Source organism: Maniola hyperantus, chromosome 15 (genome assembly GCF_902806685.2).
Source record: "Maniola hyperantus chromosome 15, iAphHyp1.2, whole genome shotgun sequence".
NCBI classification, from domain to species: domain Eukaryota; kingdom Metazoa; phylum Arthropoda; class Insecta; order Lepidoptera; family Nymphalidae; genus Maniola; species Maniola hyperantus.
The window spans coordinates 10,356,747-10,369,378 of NC_048550.1; the positions used below are offsets into that span (position 1 = coordinate 10,356,747).

Sequence of the window (12,632 nt, forward strand, 5' to 3'; positions counted from 1 at the left end):
GTCAAGAAACCTACAAGGTACTTCCCACTGACCTAGAATCATGAAATTTGGCAGGTAGGTAGATCTTATAGCTGACACTTGGGGAAAATCTGAAAACCGTGAATTTGCGGTCATGAACTAATAATTAGTATTTTCAATTTTCTAAGTAAGATAACTATATCAAGTGGGGTATCATATGAAAGGTCTTGACCTGTGCATTCTAAAACAGATTTTTATTTATTTTTATGTATCATAGTTTTTGAATTATCCTGCAAAATATCAAAAAAATACGACTGTAGTACGGAAACGTCGTAGCGCGAGCCTGACTCGCACTTGGTCAGTTTTTTCTATAGAAATATTGATAATATTGAGGTCAAATTGCCTCTGTTAGTCAACAGTCAAAGTAATGATTTAAGTCAAAGACTCGCATAACCCTCACTCGCCCGACATGACCGTGTTTGGGTCAATTGATTAGAGATCCATCCCGATAGGCCAGCGTCATTCGTAATAGGTGAATAAATTACTGAAAGTGTGATTGAACCTTTCAAATTGACATTGGTTTCCCACACTTTTTCCTAGCTTAATTTCATTGGGTATTAAGAACAAATCGCCTTGATTAATCGACGGTCAAAGCAATGATTCCAAGTCAAAGACTCGCAGAGCCTCACTCATCCAACCCGATGATGTTTAGATCAATTTATTAGATCCGTCCCGATAGACGGGCGTCACTCACAATAGGTGAATTAATCGCTGAACGTGTGATGAGGCCACCCTTCAAATTGACATTAATTTACTTACACTTTTTCCTAGCTTAATTTTATTTGGTATTAAGAACAAGTCGCCTCTCTTAATCGACGGTTAAAGTAATGATTCCAAAAGACTTGCAGAGTTCTTCGTTTGGGTCAATTGATTGAATCCGCCCCGATAGCCCACCGTCACTCACAATAGGTGAATTAATGGCTAAAAGAAAATGACATCAATCGACCTTTATTGAAAATGTTTAATGGTATTCTCTAACGTTACCAGTATTTTTTCCGTTTCGGTTCCATTAAGGCCGGTAATATATTTTCTTACGATTCCTATTTATATTGTAATGAAAAAAATGCCCGAAGCTCACCTTTTTGTTTATTCTGCCACAGAATCTGCGAACAAAAGAAAACATTTATCAATAAACACAATAACGATTTCCATTAATACACACAATTATTATGGTAGCAATAGATAGTAAATTGAATCGGGTATCTATATTTTGAAATTCGATTATAATTTAGCTTTTCCAAAAATAGCTCGCTTGAAAATTTCAAAAGGGCTATAATATATTAATATCAGTAGTCTGACTTTAAATTCGGTAACGAAAATGCTACGTGAAAAGGTTATAAAATTAGTTAATGAAGTCGGTTCTAAAGCGTCTGATTAAATATTAAATTTAACATTTATACATTTTGTATTTATTGATGAAACATTATTTAAAGATAATTTTTGGTCTGATTAGACCTTGAATGAATATCAGCGGAAGGACTTTCAAGTTAACCTTTTGATGCGACCAAAGCGAAGTTGATTCAAGTAAAAAAAAACAAATAAAAGTACTTCATTTTAAATGTTAATTTAGTAACTACTGACAACTTGATAAAAATATTAAGACAAAAACACCGGCCAAGTACGAGTTGTACGCGCACACCGAGGGTTCCGTACTAAGGAAGAAGTAAAACAGTATAGGAATCGCCACAAAACTAACTTTGTTTGTAAATGTTTATTGTTAATATCAAAAAAACTATTATAATTAGTGTTAGTTTTATTTTTTCTGTAAAATATACATAAACTTCTATTAACCATATTTATTTCAGATTTTTCGACTGGTAAACTTCGGAAATAAGGGGGGGAGGAATGGTATTTTTTTCAACATTTTGCACGATAAATCAAAACTAAAACTAAAAAACTAAAAAACTATTATGTAAAAAAAAACTGTTTTAGAATGTACATAATGTACGTAATGAATGTCCGTAATAAAACTTTGAAAATTGAAAATACTAATTATTTGATCATGATGGCAATATTTTTTTGTGATGTAACCAAAAATTCACGCTTTTCGGATTTTTTCCTTTACTTATGCTATAAGACCTACCTTCCATGATTCTATTTCAACGGGTCTACCCTATAGGTTTTCATGACAGACACTATAGACAGACGGACAGACAACAAAGTGATCCAATTAGGGTTCCTTTTTCTTTTTGAGGTACGGAACCCTAATAAAATGATCATTTTAAAGATAAAATAAGCACTTTAATAAGACTAGGATCGCTTTTAAGTTTTTGATGAAGGACAGACATTCGAGTCGTGCAGGAAGTAGGTACTAGTATGGTATTTTAATATTGAATATCATCAAAAGAAGGACGAAATATAAGAATACAATCCTTTACTTCATTTTGAAGATTCCAATTGAGGAAATCAAATATACGTAGGTAACTAGTAGACCCGCCCCGGCTTCGCTCGGGTGGGATTTAAAAAATCGGCGTGGGGGTAGAATTTTCAAAATAACCTGAAACATGTATTTCTTCATTTCGTAACCGAAAAGCTAAATACCAATTTTCATGGAAATAACTTGAAAAATTAAGGACTTTTATACAAACTATCATCCCCTATTTAACCGCCTTTGGGGTAGGACTTTTCAAAAATGGTGAAATGCTTATTTTATATTCTTAACCAAAAGCCTAAATACCAATTTTCATCGTTGCAACCTTAAAAATGACGGACCTTCATACAAACTTCCATCCCCTATTTACCCCCTTAAGGAACAGAATTTCGGAAAATCCTTTCTTAGTAATCTGCATACCAAATTCCACCCCGATCCGTCTAGTAGTTTGAGCTGTGGGATGATAGATCGGCCAGTCAGTCAGTCAGCTTTTCCTTTTATATATATTACTAGCTGCCCCGGCGAACTTCGTACCGCCTAACAGTCGATTAAATTTTTCTCTCCGTAAGAACCATCCTCGTACTTCAAGGAATATTATAAAAAAAGAATTAGCGAAATCGGTTCAGGTGTTCTCGAGATTTGCGATCAGCAGCACATTTAGCGATTCATTTTTATATATAGAAAAAGTAGATTCTTATATACAGGAAAATATCGCAATTTGTACGTAGCCTAACAGATACCCAAGCCCGGCTTAACCCGATCGCTACAGAGTCAGGTGACCGAAAATCATGGAGCACTCAAAGGATCTAGCAAAAGACCCTTGAGTTACTGAACTCGTTTAGAACCTAGCGGTTAGAGGGCTCGCGGTGGATAGGGTTGAACAAGTATTTTAATTTTTTTTTAATTATTTTCTTAAATTTTCTACATTTTGTAAATTTAAATAAAAATAAAATAGGTGACTCAAATAACCAATCACTATAAATTATAACATCACTAACAATCATATTATTGATACATGGTTCAGAGTTATTGATTGCCGAAATAATCTAATGTGGACTAAACCTTATGAAAGTCAATAACAATCCTACAGTTCCTTTTTTTGAGAATCTGACCTACTTTCAATGATCGTAATATAGGAATGATATTTCAGTTAGTAAATGTTTGTTATCAAATAACAATATCTGAAGGGCAATTGATCTGTCGAGTACCAGCTTTTGAGTTTCTATGGAACAAAGCAAATTTGGCAACCCTGTTCAAGAACTGAATGATCCTTGTCAGACCTCGTTACATAGGCAGAAAATCCTCGAACATCCAATGTCTATCTCGACACTAAAACATAGAGAAAAAATATTTTTTGCAATATCTACTCGACGTGTTTCACTAAGTAAAACAACAACAAAATGTAGGTACATTAAAACTATACATAGCTCAACAAAATGGTAAGGTTAGCCCCCCGATTTTGTAAGAAAAACATATTCATCGTTATCGTAATCGTCAAAAAATTCCCTTTGATTGGTTGATTCACTATTTACATTTTTTCACAGGCAATCAAAGGGCAGAATTTGTTGACGATTACGATAACGATGAACACGTTTTTCTTACATAATTGGATGGCTGGTGTCACTGATTTCTCAAAAAAAAAATTAAATTTAAAAAGTAAAAACTGTCTTTAATGATTAGCTTGTGCTTGGTATCCAGTAGAGACTTACCTAAGTAAAAACGCAACGGCAGTGGTATTATCAGAAATCGATTTTGTAAATTTTTATGGTGATTAAGGCTTCACCACTACTAATATCAACTTCTGCTCGCAAGCAAATGATTTAAGAAAAAATTTCTGCCATCAACTTCTTATCTAAGTTTTTTGAAAATGGTGAAAATAAAATCACGGTCGTCGAAACTTAACGAATCAATTAATCGTTAAGTACCAACTTTCGAAATTCGCTTCTTAATTAATCTAGAGAATTTGGCAGCCCTGCCAAGGCTCGAGTTCTCGAGGGTGCTCGGCAGCGCTCGTTACAGAGGCACGGAGTCTGGTCATTCAATTTCTAACTCTACGAGTCTAAAAAACTAGAAACACTATTTTTTTCATAACTGCGTACATCGATACTAATAATATTATAAATGCGAAAGTGTGTCTGTCGGTCTGTCTCTCTGTCTGTCTGTCTGTCTATCTGTCTGCTAGCTTTTCACGGCCCAACAGTTCAACCGATTTTGATGAAATTTGGTTCAGAGTTAGCCTACGTCCCGGGGAAGGACATACTTTTTATCCCGGAAAACTAAAGAGTTCCCACGGGATTTTTAAGAGACCTAAATCCACGCGAACAAAGTCGCGGGCATCACCTAGTACTCGATAAATGAATCCTAAAAATTTATGAGTACACTGTGAAATATTTTTTATACAAGTGTGCATTATGTGTTTTTGCAAAAATAGAATCTTCTGTACCTACTGATTTTTGCTCGCCACTTAGTCGAGATTTGTGTTGATTAAAAATCCCGTGGAAACCCACTGTTGTTTTCATCAATAGAAGGTGCGTATGGAATATGAATTAAAAATTTGAAAGTTGAATATAATACGATAAGTTGTGTTAGGTACTATAATGAAAATCGAAAGTATTGACCGATCAAAATCCCCGAATTCAGGCAGATATTTTTCATACTGTTTTTTTATGTAATTTTTAATTATTTGAAAACTCTGTCTTCATAAGAATTTATTCTTTGAAAGCTTTTAGCCGCCACTGCAACCGCTGCGTTTCTTACTGGTTTCTTCTCGGTAGGAAATACATTCCATTCGCAGGGTATTTTACATTCACTTGATGAGAAACACTTGTTAAGTTAATTAATAAAATCGTCCTATTAAAATTCCTATTAATCCCGCAAGTCATGAAGATGTCAAAAGTGACACTGAAGGTAATTGTTTGTATTTGAATAAACCTGATCTTAGAAGTGGCCGCCGCTAAACATATTTCAACGTTAAACCGTTATTAATCCTACGTTAAGTCAATTAGGCGTCGAGGACCTTAATAAGGGCGGATATAGGGGATACGGCTCGAGTTATAAGAGCCTCGGGCGCGTCGACTCGGAAACTTGAATGGCTAAGTTGGTCTGAGAACTGCGAAACGGGAAAATTATGATGTAGTTGGGAGACAGGGTATTTTGCTTTGATTAGACAGTGCAACACAGCCTCGAGGTAACCTCTAAGTTGAGTCCACAAACAGTTACGTGAGTTGATTAATCTATTTGCAACTAAACAAACCATTGCAAGTACTTAACACTTTTTTTAAACAATAATAAAAAAACTGTTTTATACATGTTTTTAATCCTTTTTTAAACAAAAATGTTTTTTTAACTGATTTTTTTAACCCTGCCTTTAACAGTAATGGAGGTTTGAATATTGACTTGTGGCAACTCTCTTACTTTTTTTTAATGCTTTTTATTGGTGGTCAAAGTTCAACGGTGCCCGTAATGTAAACTTCGCCGCCTGTCATGCAACTGGACCTGGAAAAAAGTAATTTGCAAATCGGTCCAGAAACCTGGAAAACATCGATGTACATACATACATTAAAAAAAAGTCGAAAACAAAAACGGGCCGAATTGAGAACCACCTCCTTTTTGGAAGTCGGAAGGATCAGAAAACTGCATGCAAACATTATTGCATCAAGTCCTAATCTTATATAAATATTTAGCTACTGTAAAGTTTTCAGAGATACACGCTAGAATTTAAGACAGAACTTTTCACAAAAGTAACTTAATTAAACGAGCTCCACCACAATGTAAGTACGTTAAAATACCAACATCCACACGAATTTCAAAGGCGCAATTGTTTGAACCCAGTCCATTGTAGCATTACGGAAGGCCGTATAACCTAATTAAGGTACACGCTCACATTCAGCGCCTATTCTACTATGCAATGTAATGGTCTCTCTAAAAATTTGGGTTACACACCCGAAGCGTATTAAAAGGGAAAATTGCTCCCCTGATATTAAGGCGTGAGCATCAATTTACACACTTTGTCTTGGAGTTATACTTTATACTTTTTGGATCATCATCATGATCAACCCAATGCCGGCTCTTTTCTGAGCACGGCAGGGTGATTACGTATCTCGCGACAGACTTGCGACAGGCGTAAATCTCGTGATAATTACTGTCAAACGTCAGGCTAGAGAGAGACAGCAATAGCCACAAAGCAAAATAAGAAGAAGAAGAGAGACAGCAAATGAACTGTCGCATTGCTACTGCTGTCGCGTTACTGTCGCTACTGCAACGTTTTACGTAATCACCCCGCCGCCGGTCTCCTTTCAGAATGAAAATGGTTTGGCCCTTGCCAGGTGCAGATTGGTAGACCTCACACACCTTTGAGAATATTGTGGAGAACTCTCAGACATGCAGGTTTCCTTACGATTTCCTTCAGCGTCAAAGCAAGTGACATTTGATTGCTTAAAACCCATATAAGTCTGTAAAGTTAGATCGGACCCCCGACCTCCTGAATAAGAACCGGACGTTTTAATAAGCTTTTTCAATGTTCATCTATTAAAACTTTTACTTTTGCTGAAAAAGTTAAATTGGAAAGATTTTTCATACCTTAGTGATTTGAATATCGCTAGCGTTTTTCTTCTTAGGTGATCTGGATCGTTTACTTTCGATTCAGCTAAGTACTTGCTAGGCAAAAAAAAAAATAGAAATAAGAATTATTTCTTTATCCAAATCAAGACACACGTCAGTGTGTTCGCCAAGTTCTAATATAAACTTTTACAAGTACTTTCGAATCGTCAAGTGAACCTACCATTGTCGATTATCATTTCCTACTAAATTCACCATTTACAACTGAAAAGAACCAACAAGTAACTCGGTAGTTGCTTTTTTAAAACTTCAACAAATGATTTTTTTCTGAGGAATCCAGTAAAACCTCAGGAGAAACTTTAGGATTGTGTAACACATCAAGTGGCATTGGAAAAGCGTGGTTAACTTAAGGACTTAAGGCATATATTATGAACAATGAGAGAGTGGGTGGGTGATCTTCAAATAACGTCAACACAAGTGGGTGCGGTTGAGTGACTGGATCTGATTGAGTGGGTCTTAACCACCCATTGATTGATGACATTTTAATAGTAAAATAGTAAGAAGCTACTAAAAAAACCGGGCAATAATTTTATAGAACAACTGGTGAAGTCTGAAGATACTCTGCAAAATCGCAGACCATAAAGCTTCCGTAGTAGGTAAGTCTCTAACTGCCGCACTCAGAGTCGCTTAATCGTTACTTAAGTTTAGTTGAAACGAGACAGAGCTATATCTCTCACATAAATCTGTCTCATTTTAACTCAATCTTAAGTAACGATTAGCGACTCTGAGTGCGGCTGTAAGTCTCTGTTTCTACAAATGGAATGATGATTTCAAGTAGGTACTGGAATTGAATCAGCGGGCGATGGAAAGAGCTTTTTGAGAGAGCTATGCTTGGAGTTTCTCTACGTGATCAAATCAGAAATGAGGAGATCTGTAGGAGAACTAGAGTAACCGACGTAGCTCAACGGGTTGCGAAGCTGAAGTGGCAATGGGCAGGGCACATAGTAAGACCGATAGACGTTGGGGTCCCAAGGTGCTGGAATGGCAATCTCGCACCGGAAGACGCAGTGTTGGATGACCCCCCACTAGGTGGACGGACGACATCAGACGAGTCGCAGGGAGCCGCTGGATTCAGGAGGCGCAAGACCGTGGCGTGTGGAAGTCCCTCCTCCCTACAAGAGACCTATGTCCAGCGGTGGACTTCCATCGGTTGATGATGATGATGATGATGACTGGAATTAATAAATGGATAGCATAATGTGCAATTTTAAAAATATACACACAGCATAATGTACCTAGTTCAAAGTTGGTCACGCATCTTATACCAGACTTGTAAGACTTGTAGAGATCATGCTATGACTCACGAGTTTGACTGAGAGCAGCTGTATACGTACATATAATTATAATATTATCATTACTAATTATATCCTGCTTTACATAAGGCATTACTATTGAATACTTTAAATCTAAGCACTGTTGTAATAAGAATGTAATTATGAATTAGCAGAAATTCTACAGTGCAAGAGACCGTTTACACTTACCGTTTTTTAAATATTGCAACTTGACTTACAACGATTGCACCAGCCTAAATCACAATACCTAACTTAATATATATTTTTTTTTTAATTAGGAAGGCATGTTTCTTTTAAGGTGGGGAAGACACGGTGCCCGCGAATTTCAAATTTAATTTGGTTTTTCGCAATTTGTAAACTAATACGACAAAGTATTATATAGTTATAGTAATTGACTTTCACGAATTTGAATTCAAATATTTATATATTATCTTCTATAATATAAAAATGAATCACTAAATGTGTTGCTCATTGCAAATCTCGAGAACCGCTGAACCGATTTCGCTAATTATTTTTTTATAATATTCCTTAAAGTACGAGGATGGTTCTTACGGAGAGAAAAATTTAAAAAAATTGAATCGACTGTTAGGCGGAACGAAGTTCGCCAGGGCAGCTAGTTTATATATAAATATTTATATCGGCACAAATAAAAATATTATGCGAGTAAACAAAACAGCTAAGTTCTGTTAGAAATTGGTTCAACACAACGCGTCAACACATTTTACTAGTTCAATAGCTACAAAAATGTATATTGTCAATAAACATCTCCAGTGGACAACACAGATGCGTCGCCGGGTTGTCGGTGCGATCCAATAGTTGTGATGTGATTGAAAAATTGTGAAAAATGTCACGTTTTTCGCTCGCTAAAGCGCTCCGATGTAAACGTTTAACGTAGTTTCTTGTGATACGAGATTTTATCTCTCAACCCTCTCCACTTTTTCTCCTACTGACTAGCATTTTCACTTCACTACACTTTTTGTAGATATTTTTTGTTAAGTACATGAATTTTTGTATGTACTATATTTTGTAAAAGTTCACGATATACTACAAATAAAACATCTGACTGACGCTAGAGGTCAACGACCTTTGCGCAAGTAGGCCACTCGGCCTGCCTACGACGCGGCATTGGCCCCAATTTTGCACGCTATACATTGCGGGTTTGAAAATAGAACTAAATAGAATAGAATATAATTGAATGTTTTTTTATTCATGTAAACTTTTTACAAGTATTTATGAATAGTCAGGTAGTTTTAATTTACCACTAACTAAAACTACAAAATGAGGCAAATATTTATTGGTATTGGATTGTGTTTAGTTATAACAATAACGCCAATGTTTTTGCTAGCGTTCTGGTTACACCCTGTATACTAGTTAAACGGACACCTAAAATTTGTGCGTTAGAAAACGTCTACGGTCTAAATAAAAATAACGATTTATAATGTTGAAAATGGATTACATACCTACTTAAAAAAAAAAAAAGAGGGTAATGCGTGCAAATCGTGCTAAACTAATAGGACACCTATATTCCTGATCATGATCATTGATCATGACGTGACCTTACATTGCTCACGCTTGCATATTTTTAGTACTGAATTTAGTCATTACTGTGACAAGAAACTCAGCATTAATATGTTTACTTTTTAGGGTTCCGTACCTCAACTTTGTTGTCTGTCTGTCTGTCTGTCTGTCCGTCCATCTGCCTGTCTGTCAAGAAACCCACAGGGTACTTCCCGTTGACCTAGAATCATGAAATTTGGCAGGTAGGTAGGTCTTATAGCAGACATTAGGTTAAAAATATGAAAACCGTGAATTTGTGGTTACGTCACAAGAAAAAAATTAAAATGTGTTCATGAACATGCTATTTTCAACTTTCAAAGTAAGATTGCTATACCAAGTGGGGTATCATTATGAAAGGGCTTTACCTGTACATTCTAAAACAGATTTTTATGTATTTTTAAGTATAATAGTTTTTGATTTATCGTGCAAAATGTTAATAAAATACGATTGTAGTACGGAACCCTCAGTGCGCGAGTCTGACTCGCACTTGGCCAGTTTTTAATAATAGTTTTTTTATTTTGCCTAGTGATGTAGTCTCGTATTTGCATTTCATTTGAATTCTAAGAACGCAAAAGACCACATCAGGTTATGCGTATATTTTAAAAATGTATTACGAGTCAGAACGTCTCCGTATGTACGTGCGGCGAGTTTTGATCTTTTCGAGTTTATTTGTTTAGGTATTATTACCATAATTCCATAAACGGAAAAATATGAGTTCTTTTTCAATCAATCATCATCATGATCAACCCATTACCGGCTCACCACAGAGCACGGGTCTCCTCTCAGAGTGAGAAGGGTTTTGGCCATAGTATACCACGCTGGCCATGTGCGGATTGGTAGACTTCACACACCTTTGAGAACATAACGGAAAAATCTCAGGCATGCAGGTTTCCTCATGATGTTTTCCTTCACCGTTAAAGCAAGTGATATTTAATTAATTAAAACGCACATAACTCCAAAAAGTTAGAGGTGCGTGCCCGGGATCGAACCCCCGACCTCCGATTAGGAGGCGGTCGCCCTAACCACTAGGCTACCACTGCTCATTTTCAATCAATAAATGGGTTAAAATAAATTAATAAAATCAATGTTAGAAAATAAGGAATGGTATAGTCCGCGACAGGTTGAGATGGCAATTGCGGGGGCATACCCCGCACACCCGCACGTCACCCGCGCTCGCCCGCACTGGGTTAGCGCGGGAGCACCTATCGCGTACTATAATAGTATTATTAATTTTTAAAATGTATTGTATGTTTGTGAATGATCTTATATTTTACCCACACTAACAATTAGAAACTAGCCATAATTATAAATGCGAAAGTAGGTATTTTTGTTTGTCCTTCAATCACGTCCCAAAGGAGCAATAGATGAACGTGTTTAAATACCTATATCACGCGCACATAGTCGTGGGTATCAGCTATCGGGTACTAAAGAATAAAGAATAAAGTTTGATACTCGTCAGGTGACGTAACGATCAATGTAAATTCATCAGGAATGCAAAATACAATGCGTTTTAGAAATATCTCGCACACCAAATGCGTTTTCTATCAACCAATGATAACAGTTTGCTGGTATACCAATGTGGGTCTGACGATCATTCGCACCCCGAATGCGTTTTCCATTAACTAATGAAATGGACCTGGACTTATTCAGTGATCATTTTCACTAAGATATTGGAGCTTTATTTTGAAACAAAACACACATAGCCAAACTTTATTAAGCTTTCATTACGTCTACTTATTGTTCGAACAATCCCTTTGAAAAGTTTCGATACCAACTCATATAACCCTCAAAGGGTATAGAAACCTGTAAGCCCTTCAAGCGATTTCTCTCAAACACTTTTATACTTATAATATCGATATTTCTCGTAAGCTCCAGCCAATATTGCACATCTCTGGGGATCATTTCGTGACCTGTAAAGTTAATGAGGGTGCCGACTATGCGACGTCGCGTCGTCGTTCGGCACAATTTGATAGATTACTTTCGTCATTGTTCCTGTTTGCATAATGACATCCATAAGGAAGATGAAGGCGTTGAATGAAACATGGAGTTTGAGCACATATCTACTCTGTATTTTTGTCATCATGATAATATGAATAAATGTTGCTGGCATCATGATAATATGAATAAAATCTTTAAACTCGCTGGAAATTTTTACTTCACTTATCGTGTTAATTTTTAGGGTTCCGTAACCGAAAAGTACCAACGGGGTCCTATTACCACCTATTACTAAGTTTCCGCTGTCACATGAACCTTAATAAGTATATGTATAGGATTGAAATTTTCAATGGGTCTGTATTTCTATTGCCCCTATCAACAAATAATAATAAAACCAAGATGGCGAATTTCAACATGGCCGCCATGCAAATTGAAAAAAATTAAAATGTACAACATGTACATAGTATGTGTGATAATACGGAACTCTTCGTGTGCGAGTCCAACTCACACTTAACCGGTTCTTAAACGATTTTTAATTTTTTTCCCAAAAATTTATTTGCAATAATCATTTATCACTGAGTTAGCGAATCACCCCGCTGGACTTCAAGTTGTAATCAAAAACGAATTGCAGCCTGCAATTATTTTTTTCGGAAACCGTCCTGTAAGTATGAGTCCCGCAAATTGCTATTGCGCTGGAACCATGTCTCATTAACATCAAAATGACGTCATTTGACGTATATTTAAGTAAAAATATACCATCAGCTCGAAACTTCAGTCTAGTGCTGACGTCACAAAATGGCGGCCACGCGCATTTGCAATTTGCGTGACTTATAGTACTATAC

At 36.2% G+C, this 12,632-nt stretch overlaps 1 protein-coding gene across 5 annotated transcripts in view; it reads right to left on the reverse strand.

Moving 5' to 3' along the window:
* Positions 1-12,632, reverse strand: part of Pgant9 (polypeptide N-acetylgalactosaminyltransferase 9) — a 194,613-nt gene that overhangs the window by 36,063 nt on the left and 145,918 nt on the right. For all 5 annotated transcript variants that reach the window (XM_069503625.1, XM_069503627.1, XM_034975936.2 and 2 more), the window contains one exon: positions 1,097-1,121. The gene's annotated coding sequence lies outside the window, so the exon portion shown is untranslated. The remainder of the gene's footprint in view (positions 1-1,096; positions 1,122-12,632) is intronic.